General features: G+C 55.8%; 2 long non-coding RNA genes across 2 annotated transcripts; both read left to right on the top strand.

Moving 5' to 3' along the window:
- The first annotated feature begins 4,348 nt into the window (after positions 1-4,348).
- LOC106727250 lies at positions 4,349-5,766 on the top strand. The gene is made up of 2 exons (XR_001363417.1): positions 4,349-4,692; positions 5,531-5,766. It is a non-coding gene; the product is annotated as an uncharacterized LOC106727250 (long non-coding RNA).
- A 2,537-nt stretch (positions 5,767-8,303) lies between these two features.
- LOC106727251 lies at positions 8,304-9,676 on the top strand. The gene is made up of 2 exons (XR_001363418.1): positions 8,304-8,602; positions 9,441-9,676. It is a non-coding gene; the product is annotated as an uncharacterized LOC106727251 (long non-coding RNA).
- Positions 9,677-19,743: the final 10,067 nt, after the last annotated feature.

Consider the following 19,743-nt stretch of genomic DNA (forward strand, 5'->3'; position numbering starts at 1 on the left):
CGAGACTAAGCAGGAAAGGAGCTCCTGGGGGGAATCCTGGTTGGCTGCAGTGTTTGGTGGTAGGATGGCCCCTGGGGTGGAAGTGCATCGGAATGGAGGCCGCCTTGGCCCTCCCTGAACACATTCACGGTGCTGTCACGTTAGAGCCACGTTCCGCACGCCTGGGGGTCACTGAGCAGTGTTTCCGGCCATCGGCAGCTGTGCTGTGACCTGGCTCTCCAGCGTCCTCTGCCACAGCGACTTCGTGTGCCTGCCTGTGCAGCAGCCACAGCCACGTGTGGCCAGAATGGCCGAGGGTGTGAACTGCAGGTTGCCACGTGGCTGGTGCCTGCCGTGCTGGGCAAAGCCACTAGTCAGATGTGTTCCTTTGTGGTCTGCCCGATGAGCTGGAGTTAAGTGTGAGACAGAGCACGGGGGCTCTGGTGTTCCCGACCTTCGGGGGTGACCAGGAGCTGCATGGGACATATAGGGTCCGAGTCCCCCATTTCCCAATCCTGGCCACGGGCGCGGTGGGGGTGGCAGCTTGTGCTGGCCTTTCCCCTTGCCCACTAGTGAGGAGTGGGCACCCACAGCCCTTCCGGACTCCTTTCTGTGAAGTCGGCATTGGGGTAGGGGTGGCAGGTTCAGGGTCAGCTATGTTCACTCCTCGCAGGCATGCGGGTGCGGGGGGGGCCTAACAGTCTATACAACCCGCCCTCCGTCCTGCTTCCTCGCCTCTGTCCACACAGCCTTGGCGTGGCTAGAGGTGATGGCCACTGGGAATGGCAGGCGGTATCCCCGGCTGTGAGAGACTCACTGATGGCAGAGCTGGGTTGGGAGGCCAGCGTCACACCCTCCTCTGTGCTCCCATGATAAGGAAGGTGGGGACGTGTCCTGTCTTGACTCTGGCCACAAGTCAGCAGTCCTCAAACAACCCGCCACTGAGAACGCCCCATCTTGGTTCCCAGCGAGGCATGTGGGCAGCCCAGAGTGACAGGACACAGGCTTGGAGGCTGACCACCTACCTGGGCTCTCGGTGGCTAAGTACAGAGCTGGCTTTGAAACAACCTCACTGCCGCATGCCACCCCGCCCCCAGGTGCCCCAGCGGGAGCTGCAGGCACGCAGGGCAGGGCACTGTCTCCCTCTGAGCGCTGGGCCCTGCCGGACACGCTGTCCCGGCCGCACTGCTGGCAGCTCCCAGCTGGTGCAGAAACAAACCTTGAGCATGGAAAGGCCAAGTCAGCCTTTAGGGAAAGCTGGGCCCAGGGAGACAGTGAGGTCCTGGGGCAGGAGAACCAAGGCCACCCTGGGACCAGGCTCGGACACTAGGCCACTGAGAAGTGGAAATGATGCTCTGGGCCCAGGTGTCCAAGGCAGCGAGTAGGATTGCCCAAGGAGGGGGGAGGGCTGGGCCGAGGGGACAGACGTGCTTCAGTCTGACGCTTGCTGAATGTGCATCCTGTGCACCTGAGTTTTCAAAGAAGCTGAAAAGTCTGGATTTTCAGTGTGAATTTCCCAATGTTAAAAGTTGACAATATTTTCTTAACATTGGGCCGTCTAATCAGACAGCCTGGGGATTGGTCCAAGGCTCTCGCAAGGGTGCTGCCCGGGCCGGGCAGGGCCTTGTTGAGGCACATGGTGTCTGAGCCGGGTGAGTGAAGGAGGGCCCGGGACACCAGCCCCACAGTGGGCAGTGTGCTCATGCGCCACAGTGGCCCTGCGTCTGCTATGGACGTCGCTGTCATGGGACTACCTGTGGAGCTATCTGGGCATCCAAGTCAAAACCGGCAAGTCGCCTGGCCAGCGTGGGATGAGACACCGGCCTGCAGTCAAGCTCCTCGGATGAATTGGCTCCGGCCATAGGCAGAGCCAGGCCTGCCCTGTGACCAGCCCGCAAAGCCTGGCCCCCCTGCAGGGGCCTGGGCTTTGTCTCAGCCGGGGGTTGGCCAAGTCCCAGCTCAAGACTTCCTCCTCCAGATGGTGGTGGCCCCTGGGCTAGTTCTGCCTCCGTGACCCGCCCTTCCCTCCGTGATGACGCTCACCCTGTTTGAGACCGCATGGTCTCGCCTTGAAACATGGGACCAGTTGGGCCCCACGTGTAGACCCGAGGCCTTCCTGTCGCCCTGGGTCCATTTGGCGCCATTCTGTTCGGATTTATTATAAATGAGGGATTGGTTCCCAGGAACTGGGGTCTAGTTTGTCAGATGCTTCACCTCTGTAATCCTAAAATCTCACTGAAATGGGTCTCTGGCCCAGCCGGTGTGGTTCCGTGGTTGAGCATTGACCTATGAACCAGGAGGTCACAATTCGGTTCCCAGTCAGGGCACGTGCCTGGGTTGCGGGCTCGATCCTCAGGGGTGTGCAGGAGGCAGCTGATCAATGATTCTCATCATGTTTCTGTCTTTCCCTTCCTCTCTGAAATCAATAAAAATATATTTTAAAAAGACAAAATGGGTCTCTGTTTGGATGTGGACATTGGGACTCTCAGTCCCACAGCTAGTGCCTCCTCGGAAGTCGGTGCTCCCCTGGCTTCCCAGGGCATCTGGGGGTGCGGGAGATGGCAGTGGGGCAGCTGCAGGCTGACATTCAGATCTGGAGAAATCTGTCACCCTTCCTTCCCCTGGCTGGTGCAACCCTGGACCTGCCAGCGCTGTCACAGCAGCTGTGGCCAGAGCAGCTCTCACCTGACTGATTGGCTTCCAGGAATGTCTGCCAAGAGGCCACCGTGATGCTTCAGTGCCTCCACGACTCAGCTCTGTGCAGGCACACCGCACACACATGCACACACACGCGCACCTTCCTGCCGCCGTACCTTTTCTCGCTCCTGCACTGCATTCATCTTGGGTGGACGGACCGTGTTTCCAGCTGCTGGTCCAGTTCCTGGATCGGGACCAGCCACCTCCGCCCCTGGCATCATGTACCCAGGATGGGGGAGCATTACAGCCGACCTCCTGCTACACTTCAGTGGATGAAATGAACTTCACAGGCCCTTCTGCCCCCTAATTCCTTCACTTCCTTCTCTCTGAAATTCATTTATATTGGAAAGATGGGATCATATATGTTTGGATTTTGCCAAGTGAAATGGCCCTCAGTTGTGCCCTGGGTTTTCCGTTAGCGCATGCCCGCCCCTGACCTCATCCCCAGCAGACTCATTTACCCACAAGCACCCGCTCTAAGCCAGCGAGGGCCTTTCAGCATCTAAGTTTTCTCCACGTTCCCGCAGTCAGCGTGATGTGCAGGATGGCTACTGTGCTGTGGCCATGAAGGAACTTCGAGAATTAAACCTCTGCTGGGGTGGGGTGGGGGTGAGGTGGGGACAGATTTGGGCAGATTTCCTTCCTTCCCGGCTCCCATGAGCCTGCCTGCCCCTGGGGAAGTGGCAGAGGCCCGAGAATAAGTGATGGTGCTGCTGGGCCCAACAGAAAGAATGGGTGAGGGTGGCTGGGCACAGAGGTGGGGAGAGGCAGAGGCCCACTCACAGTGACTCAGGTGACCCCCTGTTAAAATGTCAGCTTCAGTCCTGAGCCTGGAAGGTTCTAGGCTGGCGTCTGGCATAATCAGAGCTGAAGTTACTAATTCTCACCCGTTAATTGAACTTCTATGTGCCAGTCACTGGTTGCTGGTGAGGACCGGAGGGCGTAGGCAAGACTTGGGGGAAAGAGGCTGGGCAGAAAAGGGGCTGGTGCCTCCCTTAAGGAAGAGCAGGGTGGGGTATCAAGGAGGGAAAGAAATTATTGTGGGGCAACAAGGACAGGACAGGGTGCTGCTGAGGGGATGGGGTCAGAGGAGGCACTGCAGGGAGGTGGTCATGCCATCCACAGCGCCCAGGGCCACATGAGGAGGTGGGAAGAGTCATCTTGAGACCTACTGGCAGGAGATGTGGACTAGAGGACTTAGAAGCTAAAACTGATCAATGGATGGGTTGTGGTGTTTCAGAGGTCAGGAGAGGGTGGACCATGCGAAGGGAGGGCCAGGCATCCTTCCTTCACCCGGTGCTCACAGCCCCTGCTGTGTGCAGGCGCCGGTCTGAGCGCCCACCTGACCTTCCTTGGGGACCGGAGGGCAGGAGAAGGGCGGGTGCAGCGGTTCTCAACCTGTGAGTCTCGACCCCTTTGGGGGTCGAACGACCCTTTCACAAGGGTCGCCTAAGACCATCCTGCATATCAGATATTTACATTACAATTCATAACAGTAGCAACATTACAGTTATGAAGTAGCAACGAAAATAATTTTATGGTTGGGTCACAGCATGAGGAACTGTATTTAAAGGGCCAGAAGGCTGAGAACCACTGGGCGGGTGGGGACTGCCTCAGTCCCTTCACAGCCCTGGGCAGGAGCGGGTGGGGGGACCCCAGTAGCACAGACATGGGCAGGTAAAGGTCACTTATTAGACATTTATTTCGTGGAGGTTCACAGGCGATGGTAGCGGAAGAGTTCCCGCCGGCACATGGGACACGTGTGACTCACATCCATTAAACTGTCCACGCAGAAGGGGAAGAGACAGCAGCCCAGGATACACCTGCAGCCTCAGGAGCAGTGGGCCGTGGGCCAGGGGCCAGGCTGGGTGCGCCCCGCCAAGCCTGCACCCCCGCTGCTTGGCCCTGCCCTGCCTCCTCTGCCCGGACAGCCCTCCCCAGCCAGCAGACCCTCCCCCGCCGATGGCCGGGGTGCCAACTCACCCAAACATGAAGAGGCCTGTACACAGCAACCAGGTGAGGATCCCCGGGATCGGGGTGGTCACTGTGATGACGTAGTTCCCGCAGTACGGACACAGGTAGCTTATGGGCATGGAAGTCGCCAACATAGGCACACCGCTGAACACAGCTTGGGGGGCGGGAAGGGGCGGGTCAGACCTCACACCCCTCTCCTCAGCGTCCACCACTGGGTGGACCCTCGCATGGCCTGTGCCCTCTGCAGGTTCTCGTACTCCCCGAGCAGCCCAGACCGTCCACAGGGGCCCCAAGCCCCCAGCAGTCCCTTTCCCTCCAACCACCAGCCTCAGGGCTCAGGGGCCTCCTCAATCCAGACACCCTGCCTCGCTGACTGGGGACCCAGGGAGCTGGGAGCCTTTCTGGGTTTAAACTGGATTCAACATCAATCCAGTGTGTTCCCAGGACATCCCGCCCACGCAGTCCCTCTCGGGCTTTGGTTTAATTCGGCCAGAGCTGCTTGCTAACCCTGCCGTCAAAAAGCTCCCACCGACACGGGAAAGCAGTTGCATTGCAAACACACACACACACACACACACCCAACACAACAGAAAACCCAAAAGCCTTCTTCTTGTCTCTTCCTCTTGCATTTGTACACAGGGACCAAAAAGTGTGCGCAGCCCTTGTAAACCCTGCAGCCTGGTGGGCAGCGAAGGCTGCGGTGCCGGCTGCGTCTCCTGTCAGGAGCCTGGTCTCAGGGCCTCTGGTGTCTGACCCAGGGCGCAGGGCCTGGTCTAGTGGACTGTTCAGAGCCATGAGGACTTGGGTTTTTCTGGGGCCCAGGGGGCGGGGGTGCTGGGTTTGGACCCCTGAAGCCTGATGTAGCCACCCCGTTTGGCAGAGAACTCGGGAAAGAACTGGCTGGAAGGAGTGACCCACGGGCTCTATGGTCTTGACAACAGTGAGGATGCCGCCTTCGCTCTGGCCACCGGGAATTCACAACCGAATCCAGCAGCTCTCAGCCTTCCCAGTGTTCCCGAATTCCCCGGCAAGTGTTTAACAATCCCCAAGCCCAGGCCCCACCTGGGGGTCGGCACCCCCTCACCTGTGGTTGGGGTAGCGCCTTGGCAGAGTAGATAACAGGATTCTACTTCACACGCATTTCCTGAGCACCTACTGTGTACCAGACCTCCCCTCTCCCCGCACTGGAGATTTCACATTGGAGGGAAATGCGCATGGCTTTGGGCAAAGTGGCCACTGGCGGCTGAGGGGGCAGGGAAGGAGGGCTTCCCAGAGGAGGCGCTGGGGGGCAGAGTCTTGGGGAATAGCCAGGGCAAGGAGAGGAGGCAGGAGCACTCACCTGTGTGAATAACTCGGGGGCCTTGGAAGTACGATTGAGGAGGCATATGAGGTGGAGGAGGTGATCTAGGAGGTGGTCGGTAAGGAGGAGGAGAAGGAGGAGGAGGAGAAGATGGCAGCGGTGATGGCTCTTTGGGAGAGAGGAAGGAAAACACACTTAGATATGAAGGCCCACTATGTGCCAGGCACTGAGCTAAAAACTTGGTCAGCCTGAGGGAGATACCCATTTTACAGGACAGAAAGCTGAGGCTAGAGGAAGGAATCAAGTTGGTTGTATCACTAATAGATGGAGGAGCTGAAAGGTGAACCCAGGCATTTCGGACTCCAGTGTGCCCTCATTGTCCTAGGAGGTAAGACCTCCCTAGAGGCGGTGCCAGGGAGCTGAGGATGGGGAACTGCACAGGGCCCTGCAATTCCTTTCTTTTTAATCCTCACCTGAGGATATTTTTCCATTGATGTTTAGAGAGAGTAGAAGGGAGGGGGAGAGACAGAAACATGGGTATGAAAGAGACACATCGATTGGCTGCCTTCTACATGCGCCCCGATGGGGGCCGGGCATCGAGCCTGCAACCAAGGTATGTGCCCTTGACCAGAATCAAACCCGCCACCCTTCAGTCAGTGGGTCGATGCTCTAACCACTGAGCAACTGGCTAGGGCACCTTTTCTTTTTTTTTAAATCTTATCTGAAGCATTTGTTATGTGTCAATCTCTGTACTAAACACTTTACACCCCTCACTCCACTCATTCTTGCCAAAACACCAGGGAGGTAGCTGTGTGGTGCCTGAAAATTTTTCCAATTTTGCAGATGTGGAGACTAGGCTCAGAGAGGTTAACATGCCTGAGGACCCCGGTAAATAAGTACCAGAGTCAAGGACAGAACTTAAGAAGCCTCCAGGGCACATGCTACTCCGGGCCGCGCCCTGGCCTCTGGACAGGACGGCTCCAGAAACGGCGACATTGCCCCTGCTCCTTCTGGGAGGGGCTTTTTGGGTCTCCTCCATTCTTCCCACCTTGGGTCCCTCCTGCCCTGAAAGGGGCCTCTCGAAGTGCGGACACCCAGCTCTGTCTCTCGGCACCCCCAGCAGTCAGCTCTTGGCCAGCCCTGGGGACCAGCATGCAGGTGGAGGGCTGTTTGGGCAAGAAATTCTGGGACCCTGGGTCCCCAGAGTGTCTGATGGGGGGGCACTGGGAGCCCCATAATTTTAATGACAATGTGTGTGATGGTTGGGGATCCCCTGTGTTTCATTGGGAACCTGACCCTCCCAGGAAAGGAGCTTCATGATTTGGGGGGAGGAGGGGACCCTGGGTTTCCCCTCCAATGCCTTTACCCAGAGTAGGAGCAAGAAAACAGTTCCCGACGAGAAACCAAGATGGCGGCATAGGTAAACACCGGAGATTGCTGCCTCGCACAACCACTTCAAAAATACAACTAGCCGTAACCGGTTTGGCTCAGTGGATACAGCGTCGGCCTGCGGACTGAAGGGTCCGAGGTTCGATTCCGGTCAAGGGCATGTACCTTGGTTGCGGGCACATCCCCAGTAGGGAGTGTGCAGGAGGCAGCTGAATTGATGTTTCTCTCTCATCGATGTTTCTAGCTCTCTATCCCTCTTCCTTCCTCTCTGTAAAAAAATCAATAAAATATATTTTTAAAAAATACAACTAAAAGAAGGAACAGACATCATCCAGAACCACAGGAAGGCTGGCTGAGTGGAAATTCTCCAACTAGAAGGAAAGAAAAAAGCATACCGAGACTCAGAGGAGGTGCGGTGCGGAAGTAAAATACAAAGGTGCGTAGGTGCATGCGTAGCGGGCTGGCAGCTGAGGACACGATTGTCTTTTTCAATCAGGAGGGAGTCTCAGGGCGAGTCTCTGGGGACCCAGACTCATACGGGAGAAATGGGACTTTCTGGCATCGGTCGGAACTCGAGGGCAGCTTTCTCTCTGAGGCACATGTAGCGATTGCCTGGGCCTCTGAGGACAGGACTGAGAGCAGCCATACTACTCACTCCGCCCACCCCGTTGATCCCCTGGGACCCCGCCCCGCCCAAGCCCTGCACGGAGGCTTTTACATACGAAAGGCCCGGCCCTTTGTAATCTGAAAATTACTTAACAAACTGCAGCTGCCCCAAGGCCCCAGGGCAACTTGCATTGCTTTACAGCTGGCTTCTGCTGGGTAGCCTCAGGCAGAGGCTAGATTAGCACCTCCTTAGATCCAAGAGCCAGTGTACCCAGTGGTCAGAGTGGGACCATCCAATTACAACTCAGACATGGGCAGGTAAAGGTCACTTATTAGACATTTATTTCGTGGAGGTTCACAGGCGATGGTAGCGGAAGAGTTCCCGCCGGCACATGGGACACGTGTGACTCACATCCATTAAACTGTCCACGCAGAAGGGGAAGAGACAGCAGCCCAGGATACACCTGCAGCCTCAGGAGCAGTGGGCCGTGGGCCAGGGGCCAGGCTGGGTGCGCCCCGCCAAGCCTGCACCCCCGCTGCTTGGCCCTGCCCTGCCTCCTCTGCCCGGACAGCCCTCCCCAGCCAGCAGACCCTCCCCCGCCGATGGCCGGGGTGCCAACTCACCCAAACATGAAGAGGCCTGTACACAGCAACCAGGTGAGGATCCCCGGGATCGGGGTGGTCACTGTGATGACGTAGTTCCCGCAGTACGGACACAGGTAGCTTATGGGCATGGAAGTCGCCAACATAGGCACACCGCTGAACACAGCTTGGGGGGCGGGAAGGGGCGGGTCAGACCTCACACCCCTCTCCTCAGCGTCCACCACTGGGTGGACCCTCGCATGGCCTGTGCCCTCTGCAGGTTCTCGTACTCCCCGAGCAGCCCAGACCGTCCACAGGGGCCCCAAGCCCCCAGCAGTCCCTTTCCCTCCAACCACCAGCCTCAGGGCTCAGGGGCCTCCTCAATCCAGACACCCTGCCTCGCTGACTGGGGACCCAGGGAGCTGGGAGCCTTTCTGGGTTTAAACTGGATTCAACATCAATCCAGTGTGTTCCCAGGACATCCCGCCCACGCAGTCCCTCTCGGGCTTTGGTTTAATTCGGCCAGAGCTGCTTGCTAACCCTGCCGTCAAAAAGCTCCCACCGACACGGGAAAGCAGTTGCATTGCAAACACACACACACACACACACACCCAACACAACAGAAAACCCAAAAGCCTTCTTCTTGTCTCTTCCTCTTGCATTTGTACACAGGGACCAAAAAGTGTGCGCAGCCCTTGTAAACCCTGCAGCCTGGTGGGCAGCGAAGGCTGCGGTGCCGGCTGCGTCTCCTGTCAGGAGCCTGGTCTCAGGGCCTCTGGTGTCTGACCCAGGGCGCAGGGCCTGGTCTAGTGGACTGTTCAGAGCCATGAGGACTTGGGTTTTTCTGGGGCCCAGGGGGCGGGGGTGCTGGGTTTGGACCCCTGAAGCCTGATGTAGCCACCCCGTTTGGCAGAGAACTCGGGAAAGAACTGGCTGGAAGGAGTGACCCACGGGCTCTATGGTCTTGACAACAGTGAGGATGCCGCCTTCGCTCTGGCCACCGGGAATTCACAACCGAATCCAGCAGCTCTCAGCCTTCCCAGTGTTCCCGAATTCCCCGGCAAGTGTTTAACAATCCCCAAGCCCAGGCCCCACCTGGGGGTCGGCACCCCCTCACCTGTGGTTGGGGTAGCGCCTTGGCAGAGTAGATAACAGGATTCTACTTCACACGCATTTCCTGAGCACCTACTGTGTACCAGACCTCCCCTCTCCCCGCACTGGAGATTTCACATTGGAGGGAAATGCGCATGGCTTTGGGCAAAGTGGCCACTGGCGGCTGAGGGGGCAGGGAAGGAGGGCTTCCCAGAGGAGGCGCTGGGGGGCAGAGTCTTGGGGAATAGCCAGGGCAAGGAGAGGAGGCAGGAGCACTCACCTGTGTGAATAACTCGGGGGCCTTGGAAGTACGATTGAGGAGGCATATGAGGTGGAGGAGGTGATCTAGGAGGTGGTCGGTAAGGAGGAGGAGAAGGAGGAGGAGGAGAAGATGGCAGCGGTGATGGCTCTTTGGGAGAGAGGAAGGAAAACACACTTAGATATGAAGGCCCACTATGTGCCAGGCACTGAGCTAAAAACTTGGTCAGCCTGAGGGAGATACCCATTTTACAGGACAGAAAGCTGAGGCTAGAGGAAGGAATCAAGTTGGTTGTATCACTAATAGATGGAGGAGCTGAAAGGTGAACCCAGGCATTTCGGACTCCAGTGTGCCCTCATTGTCCTAGGAGGTAAGACCTCCCTAGAGGCGGTGCCAGGGAGCTGAGGATGGGGAACTGCACAGGGCCCTGCAATTCCTTTCTTTTTAATCCTCACCTGAGGATATTTTTCCATTGATGTTTAGAGAGAGTAGAAGGGAGGGGGAGAGACAGAAACATGGGTATGAAAGAGACACATCGATTGGCTGCCTTCTACATGCGCCCCGATGGGGGCCGGGCATCGAGCCTGCAACCAAGGTATGTGCCCTTGACCAGAATCAAACCCGCCACCCTTCAGTCAGTGGGTCGATGCTCTAACCACTGAGCAACTGGCTAGGGCACCTTTTCTTTTTTTTTAAATCTTATCTGAAGCATTTGTTATGTGTCAATCTCTGTACTAAACACTTTACACCCCTCACTCCACTCATTCTTGCCAAAACACCAGGGAGGTAGCTGTGTGGTGCCTGAAAATTTTTCCAATTTTGCAGATGTGGAGACTAGGCTCAGAGAGGTTAACATGCCTGAGGACCCCGGTAAATAAGTACCAGAGTCAAGGACAGAACTTAAGAAGCCTCCAGGGCACATGCTACTCCGGGCCGCGCCCTGGCCTCTGGACAGGACGGCTCCAGAAGTGGCGACATTGCCCCTGCTCCTTCTGGGAGGGGCTTTTTGGGTTTCCTCCATTCTTCCCACCTTGGGTCCCTCCTGCCCTGAAAGGGGCCTCTCGAAGTGCGGACACCCAGCTCTGTCTCTCGGCACCCCCAGCAGTCAGTTCTTGGCCAGCCCTGGGGACCAGCATGCAGGTGGAGGGCTGTTTGGACAAGAAATTCTGGGACCCTGGGTCCAAGTGCTTCGCACGGGAACCTGACCCTCCCAGGAAAGGAGCTTCATGATTTGGGGGGAGGAGGGGACCCTGGGTTTCCCCTCCAATGCCTTTACCCAGAGTAGGAGCAAGAAAACAGTTCCTCCGCACTTCCTGCCACACAGTCTAGACCAGGGGTGAGCAAACTTTTTGACTCGAGGGCCACAGTGGGTTCTTAAACTGGACCGGAGGGCCGGAACAAAAGCATGGATGGAGTGTTTGTGTGAACTAATATAAATTCAAAGTAAACATCATTACATAAAAGGGTACGGTCTTTTTTTTTTTTTTAGTTTTATTCATTTCAAACAGGCCGGATCCGGCCCGCGGGCTGTAGTTTGCCCACGGCTGGTCTAGACTCTTGGGGACAGGAAGAGGGTTCATACCCATCCGCTGACTCCAGCAGTTCCACTTCATTTTTTGTACCCATTTTACAGATGACAAAACTGAAGGTCAGAAATTCAGTACCTGGCCCAGGGCTGCCAACTAGAAACTCTCAATCTCCACTGAGTTAGCACCTGCCCATTCCTACCTCATCTCTTAATCCTCTCAGCCAGTTCTCATATGAGATTCAAAGGGATTCTGTGACTTACCCACACTCACATTAGCATGGTCAGAACCCTAACTGTAACTGTATCCCTAACCCACCCCACCCCACCCCATCTGTCCTGGTGTCTGGGCACACGCTGGCAGCTGGGAGAGGAGGCAGGCCATACCTGACTTGGGGGAGGCCTTGGCTTTGTTCTGGGACTTCTTTGTGGCACTTTAGGAGAGGGCACAGGGTGTGAAGGCCCACTGTGTCCCCCTGGGAAACACGGTCCCAGGTGGGGGAGAGCAGGACTTGGGGGGTGAGGACTGGAGTGAGCGACCAGCTCAGCAAGGGGACACATAATCTCCACTCCCCGAGCTCTGCCCTCCGCCCGTCCCTGGCCTCCCCCAGGCACTGAAGGGCACTCTCACCCATGGGAGGGTTCCATCTTGGGACCCCGGAGGCCCTTTGTTCCAGCAATGGTATCCGAGCAGGATCGGGTTCCGAGTTCTGAGCGGCCGAGCGCTTGTCCCCAGGAGCCCTCATGGCGGCTGGTGGCCCGCGGACAGGAGTGCAGGTCTCCGGGGCCCCTTGCTGGGCCTGGCTTGGGTGGAACAGCCATTGTGATGTGTGTCCTCACAATGGCTGAGGGCAGCTCCAGCCCGGCCCTGCCGGAGGGCAGCCTGCCAGGCGCCCAGCTGGGGACCCTCTGAAGATGGCCCTTCGCCGTGTCCGCCCGCCCGCTGTGGGCAGAGTGCATGCTGGCCCCTGATCACAGGCAGGGTGGGCGCCCCGATCCCAGGCCTCGCAGACGTGAATCTGCTGGGAGCTGGCGACGCTGCTCTGAGGGATCGATCCTGCGCTCAGAGATCTAGCTGTGAGGACGCTCATGTCTCTTACTTGGAAGTAGGTGTATGTACATGCACATGTGTATGTAGGTATACGCATACAGTAAATATGTATGCACACGGGTCTGTCTATGTACAGATGTGTGAACACAGATCTATGTATCCACACATGTATATACATGTACACATATGTACACCTGTACTACAGTGTATAGTGTGTGTGTGTGTGTGTGTGTGTGTCTGAGTATCACAACCTCAACTGCCTCTCCTGCTAGTTTAGCTGTGAGCTTGTGCAAGACCCTCACTTTCTCTGACCTCCATCCCCTGGCTGACCATCTGTAAAATGGGGGTAATAACAGCTACCTTATAGAGTTCAGCCAGGTGCAGCGCACGGAGCCAGCATGGTCACTGTGAAGTGACCAGTGGCCTGAGTAGCCCAGAACAGATGCTCCCACCGTGTGCACGCTGGCCCGGTGCCTTAGCTGGGGTCGGCCAGGGAGAGCGCAGGCAGGATCTGTGCGCACAGGCACGCGCCTGGACAGTGTTTTCTGTGGCTGCTCATGGCGCCGCGCTGTTCTGGGGAACATCCGGGGTAGCCTGCAGGGCTATCAGGCTGGCAGCAACCAAGCGCTAGGGCGAGTCTCTAGCAGAGTTGCAGGTGTGGGACCCGTTGACCTAGTAGTACTTTCCAGAAATCCATCCCCAAGGTAGACCAGCAAAAATGTCAAATGACGCAAACACAAGGCTCTTCAAGGCAGCAGCAAAAACTAGACAAAAACTAAAAATGTCTCTATGTATAGCAACTCTTCAGCTGTGGAAAATACAGGGAGAGAGGGGAGTGAAGAAGGGAGAGAGAGATTGGAGGGAGGGGGTAGGGAGAGGAAGGAGGAAAAAGGAAAATCCCCATTTATTACTATGACGTAGTTTCTCCAGGATAGAGTGCTAAGAACAACAAACAAGATATGTGTGTGTGTGTGTGTGTGTGTGTGTGTGTGTATGTGTGTATATAACCTCCATAGATAGATAGATATAGATATAGATATAGATATATAGATAGTACTACTGTATGTGTAAGAAAACAGGGAGGGAGGCCTATAATTTCCAAGAAGAAATAAAGGAAGGATTAATAAAACTAAAGTGGTTGATGTTGAGGGAGACAGGAGTGAAAGCAGGCCCTCTCTAAATACACTTTGCTATATTGAGTTGACTTTGGAACTATCTCATATTTTTTCTAATTACTAAGAAAGTATGTAAAAAAGAGCAAAGCAATACTGAAACACTGAAAGCAACCCCAAACAAACAAATGTGATTACCAGTATTTCTTATTGGGGCCCAGACAGTGTGGCTCAGCGGTTGAGTGTTGACCTATGATCCACGAGGTCACAGTTCAATTCCCGGTCAGGGCACATGCCCAGGTTGCGGCTCGATCCCCCGTGGGGGGGGTGCAGGAGGCAGCCGATAAATGCTTCTCTCTCATCATTGATGTTTCTGTCTCTCCCTTCCATTCCCTTCCTCTCTGAAATCAATAAAAACAAATTAATAAAAAAAGATCTCTTACAGGGGACACAGAGCACAGGCCATAAAAGAAAAACCTGAAAAAATGACTTCATCAGAGCAGAGAGCCGGCTCTTTAAAAGACACCACAGAGAAAACAGAAGGCAAGCCATGGCTGGAAGCAGATATTTGCAGTCCATATGTGTGACAAAAAGCACAGGTATCCAGAATATAAAACATCTCCTTCCACTCAGAAATAGTTATTTAAAAAATGCAATAGTAAAAGTGGGCAAAAGATCAGAACAGACTCTTCACAGAAGAAAACATAGGAAGGGCAATATACAAAAAAGAAAGAAATCAAGAAAGCCATAGGGAGCAGTTCCACTCCCAGATTTTTACCAGGAGAAATAAAAACGTGTTCAAAAAGAGACCCACATGAGAAAATTCAGAATACCCCACATTTAGAAACAACCCAAATATTTGTCAACAGGTGAGTGAATAAACAGATTGTGTATATTTCTACCAAGGATTACTGTGCAGCAATAAAGACAAGGAATCACTGATGTACTCAGCAAGATGAATATATCTCAGAAAATGATCTTGAGCAAAAGAAACCTGACCTGCCCGGCTGGTGTGGCTCAGTGGTTGAGGGCCGACCGATGAACCAGGAGGTTACAGTTTAATTCTCCATCAGGGCACATGCCTGGGTGGTGGGCTGGATCCCCAGTGTGGGGCGTGCAGGAGGCAGCTGATTGGTGATTCTCTCTCATCATTGATGTTGCTGTCTCTTCTCCCTTCCTCTCTGAAATCAATAAAAAAATATTTAAGAAGAAGAAACCTGACCTAAAAGAGTACGTCTCCTGTGATTCTATTTATGTGAAGGTCTAGCACGGGCTAAGCTGTGCAGTCTGATCAAGGTGAAGGTGCCACCTGGGAAGGGAGGGGTCAGCATGCAGGCAGGTGTGCCCGGCGCAGCCAGTGCCGCTTCTATCCGGGCGCCATAGATCTGTGCACCCTTACACCGTTTTTCAGCTGAAGAGGGGGAAAGTGTCTTGAGGAAGCCCTTTCCTGATTCCCACAAAGGGTCGTCTTCCTGGGAAAAGGAATGCCTGGCTCCAGCTGACCCTCTCCCAGCCGACCCCTGCCCTCCCCTCCAACTCCTTACCAATACCCACGGTGTCCACACCCCAGAATGTGTTGGTGTACTGCTTCCCCCAGCACCAGCATGGAGGAGGTGCTCAATTAATACAGGTTCAATGTGTGAACGAATGAACTAGTGAATGAACGAACAAATGAATGAGCTGCATGATGCACTCATCACAGCCCAGCCCCATTTAGCTTCAAACCCCCTGGATATCACACCCCAGGACCCGCGGTCCTGGTATAGACTTGCAGTTACACATCTTGGGATGGGGCTGGAGACTGCCTTCTTTGGGGATTTTGAGGATGACGGTCCTCCTAAGCCAGGGTTGGGATCCTGGCTGCAGTGCCTGAATGGGACACTCTGAGGGTGAATGAATGGCTGATGGACGATGTGCTTGGGCGCCCCACCATCCCGATATGGCCACCAGGGGGCAGCACCAGGCTGCGGGAGTCAGCCTCACCTTATCCCTTTGGGGTCTGCTGGGCTGAGAGGTGCCCATATTGGGCAGGGACCCAGGCAGCAGGGCCGCCCCTGCTACCCTCCTTTTAAGGGTGTCCCCATCCTGTCCTGGGGCTGAGGACTCCTGTCCCATGCTGTCTCCTTCAGGCCAGGCTGGAAGGAATGAGGAGTCAAGAGAGGGCTTGAGGCCAGCACAAGGTCACACCGCAGGGCTGTGGGGGAGCCAGGTTAGAACCCAGTCTCTCTGCACCCAGACACAGGGTCGTTGGGGGAGCCATGAGACCTGGCTGGGCTCTTCCTGGGCCTCTTCTGTGAGGATCAGTTCTCTGCAGGGCTCAGGGCTCCTGGAGGACGTTAATTGTTTGTTTTAAACCTTTGCATCCCCCACATAAGGCCTGGCATACAGGAGAAAGAAGGTGGTCAGAGCATGGGCCGTCACTCCCAGCTGCGTGACCCCCTGGCAGGCCTCAGGTTCCTCCTCGGCAAAATAGATCTGATGCTAACAATCCTCCCTGCTGAGTGTTATGAAAACTCAGTGAGACGGGTTGACCTTGCTGGCTGATCCTTCACACATGCCTACTTTCTGTTTGCTCCATCCTGCCCCCGGGCATTTGCACTTGCTGCCCCTGTGCCAGGAGTGCTCTTTCCCAAGATATCGCGTGGTTCATTTTCCTCGTCAAACTCTTAGCTCTCAGGCCACTCCTCCGGGAGGGTGGCCAGAGACCCTTGGCAAGAGGAGCCATCCACACTCTCCCATAACTACCAGGCTCAATTTTGACACGTTACCTCTGTCTGGAATTAACTGGTTCATGTACTAGTTTACTTGAGCATCATCCATTACCCTTAAAATGTCAGCTCCAGGAGGAGAGGATCCTTGCCGACTTCGTTCATAGCTCTCTCCCCAGCACCTAGCGCAGTGCCTGGGACATAGTAGATGCTCACTAAAGATGAGTTGAGTGAGTGACGAATGAAAGGAATCCATAGGAAACACTGAGCCCTGAGCCTGGCATGTAGAAAGCTTGCCATTAGTAATAGTAATAACCATGACAATAATAAAGTAAGTACGCAGAGTCCTGACAGCCAGAGCAGGGGGCAGGCCATCCTGGGAAGGGAAGGAGCCTGGTGTTGGCAGCCCCCCTGGTTCTTTCTTGCTGTGTGACCCTGGGCACTTCACTCACCCTCTCTGGGCTATGCTTTCTTCTAGAGAAATCAGGAGGACTCTGAAGCTGGGCTGCTTAAGGGGGAAACAAGATGGGACATTTTTTCCTTCCTTTTCATCCTCTCTTCCCAGAGGGCCTAGCTCCCAGGGAGGCGATGTGATGAGGAAGGAATCCAGAGGAATGAGTTGTAACTGTAATTATTGGGCAAGTGTGTGGGGAGGAGGAATGGGTGGCTGAGGGGCCTGGGCTTTACCTGGATCCCATCCTCCCTTCTCCTCCTGCCCATCAGTGAGTTTCCACCTGTTCCAGGTGTGTGGGGAGCCGGGAGCCCTGGGTGGGGAACTGCTGGGTCACACGGGCGTCCCCTAACCTCTCTGGGTGGAATTTCCAGCTCTGCCAACCACTCTGTCTGCTTTCTCTTCCTCCCAGCTGGTGAGCTGGGGGAGGTGTGTGAGCCCCAGGCTTACCCAGGGGGAGGGCGTGAAGGGAGGAGCCCTCCTTGCCTGGGCACCAGTGAGGCCCTCTCGCTGGAGAGCAGGCACCTGGTGGAGGAGGGTGACAGAGTTACCTCTTCTCGGGCCGTCCATCCCTGCCCCCAGAACTGACACCCCCACCCCGAGGCCTGCCTGTTTCTAGACTGAGAAAGCTCTTGGGGTCTGGTCTGACCCAGGAGCTGTGTGATGGCGGGCACGGGTGTGCATGTGGTGTTTGCATGGGGGTGGGCAGGTGTGTGGGGAAATGTGTGTGTCCATGAAGAGCTGTGTGGGCTGTTCATTTGGACGCAGGTATGTATGTGGAGGTGTGTGTGTGTGTGTGTGTGTGTGTGTGTGTGTGTGTCTGTGTCCATGTAGGAGGGATGTGTGGGTGTGGGGAGTGCTCACACGGGGGACTCTGGGTCCATCTTCCCCCCCTTCCGCCAGCCACCCCTGGACCTCACCCCGAGCAGGTTCCAGCTGCCCACATGGGGTCAGCCCGGGTGGACTAGGGCAGAGGCAGGACCCCCTCCCTCCCAGGTCTCCCCACCAGCCCAGGGTGAGGTTTTCAGCTCCCTCTCCCCTGCAGGCTCTCCCAGCACAGTGTTACAGAAGGGAAAACAGTCTAATGCCTGGTCCCTCATCAGCGGCAGACCCTTGTTTCTTTAACATGAGCACCTACTATGTGTCAGCCTAGGAAACCAAGCAAGGCCGACGAGGTGCCTGGTCTGGGAGCTCATATTTTAGTGGGGGAAGCAGATGCCAGACACAACCATGTGGGGAGAAGAGTGAAACGATGGCGAAGACGGGGGATGGATGGGACGGGCTGATCAGAGGGGCACTACCCTTGGCTCCGGGTGGGCAGAGGACCCCCTAATTGGGTGTAACGACCAGAAAGAGGCATCCTCGGAAGAGTGCCCCCAGATCTGGATGTCGGCAGAGTGTAGTCACTTGCCACCTGTCCCCAGCACCTGCACACCCAGCTCAACACAGCTGGATGGGCCCCTGCTCCCCCTTCACCAGAATGTGTTCCAGAAACATACAGTGGCTTCTCCGCATGATGGGAGAACGAGGAGGAAACAGGAAGTGACACAGAATATCTGTCCGACCTGCGCAGCAGGAACTGGGCAGAGCAGGCGGGCCTGCCTGTGGGCGCCCGGATGATGTGTAGGGTCCTCCGTGGAAACACGTGCCAGTCTGCTGGGATGTTGGTTGTGAGGGAGCCTGCGCTTGCGTGGGGTGGTGGGACAGTTCTAGGAGGTGAGCTGGGAGGTGTGTGAGCCCCAGGCTTACTCAGGGGGAGGGCGTGAAGGGAGGAGCCCTCCTTGCCTGGGCACCAGTGAGGCCCTCTCCCTGGAGGGCAGGCATGCGGGGGGGGGAGTGGGGGGGGCGTGGAGCTGGAAGCTGTTTCTCTGTGGGTGACTCTTCACTGAGACCGCACTGCCTCACCTCCACAACCACAGCCCTGCTCTCCATGCCAGGAGTGCCCACGTCATGTGGATGATTGTGGAGGCCCTACCACATGCCCAGAGCACCCCCTGGGCGGTGGCAGCACCTCCCGAGCTGGGAGGGAGGGGAGGGGATGGGACAGGGCCTTCAGTTATGCTGATCCTCTGCCTACAATGCTGTTTCCTACAGGAAGCCCTCTGGGAAGCCTTGGACCGATTCACTCCAGTTCCCGGGTCAGCATTTCTGTGTTTGGAGAGGATGAGGGGCGCTGCAGGAAATGGCTTCATGCACGCATTCATTTCACCCACTCGTGCATTCCGTCACGATTCAGCCTGCTCACAGGGACTCTGTGCAGGGCTGGGCAGAGGAGGCGCCTGCTGAGCCCAACAGGTGATGTTCTGTGTTCCCAGAGCTGTGGCCACTGGGAGACAGAAATGAACTGGTAGGCAAAGAGATGAGAGGTTTAGAGGAGACCTCTCAGGGGAGCCCAGAGAGTGGTGGGGCTCGTCTAGACAACAGTGTTGAGAGATGAGAAGACGCTCCTTCGCCTCTCCCCACCCTATAAACGTGCTACTGTGTGGCGGCTGGAGCTCAGGCAGCTGCTCTGGCCCCGAGACAACCAGAGGCCCATGTTAAAGGATGACGGAGCAAGAACGCAGGAGACAGCCAAGTCTGAGGACCGCAGACCTGCAGTATCAACCGAGGCTCAGCAGCTCCAGGCTTCTTTCACACGGCACTGATAGGAGCCTCCAGCTGGCAGAACTTTGTACTGGAGTTTTCTTACATTCAGCGAAGTCAAATCTCAAGTGTTACAGCAGGAGAGCTGGGATTTATGTAAAGAGCAATACGGAGTCACGGAAGGGTTTTGAGCACAGGGGGGACATGGAGACTATTGATACACATATAAATCTCTCTCTCTTTTGTTAATCCTTACCTGAGAATACCCCCCCCCTTTTTTTTAGAGAGAGTGGAAGGGAGGGTGGGCGGAGGGAGAGAGAGAGAGAGAGAGAGAGAGAGAGAGAGGAACTTCGACGTGAGAGAAACACATTGATTGGTTGCCTCCTGCACACACTCTGACCAGAGCTGAGGATGGAGCCTGCAACCCAGGTACGG

This window comes from Myotis brandtii, unplaced genomic scaffold, assembly GCF_000412655.1.
Source record: "Myotis brandtii unplaced genomic scaffold, ASM41265v1 scaffold397, whole genome shotgun sequence".
Taxonomy (NCBI): Eukaryota; Metazoa; Chordata; class Mammalia; order Chiroptera; family Vespertilionidae; genus Myotis; species Myotis brandtii.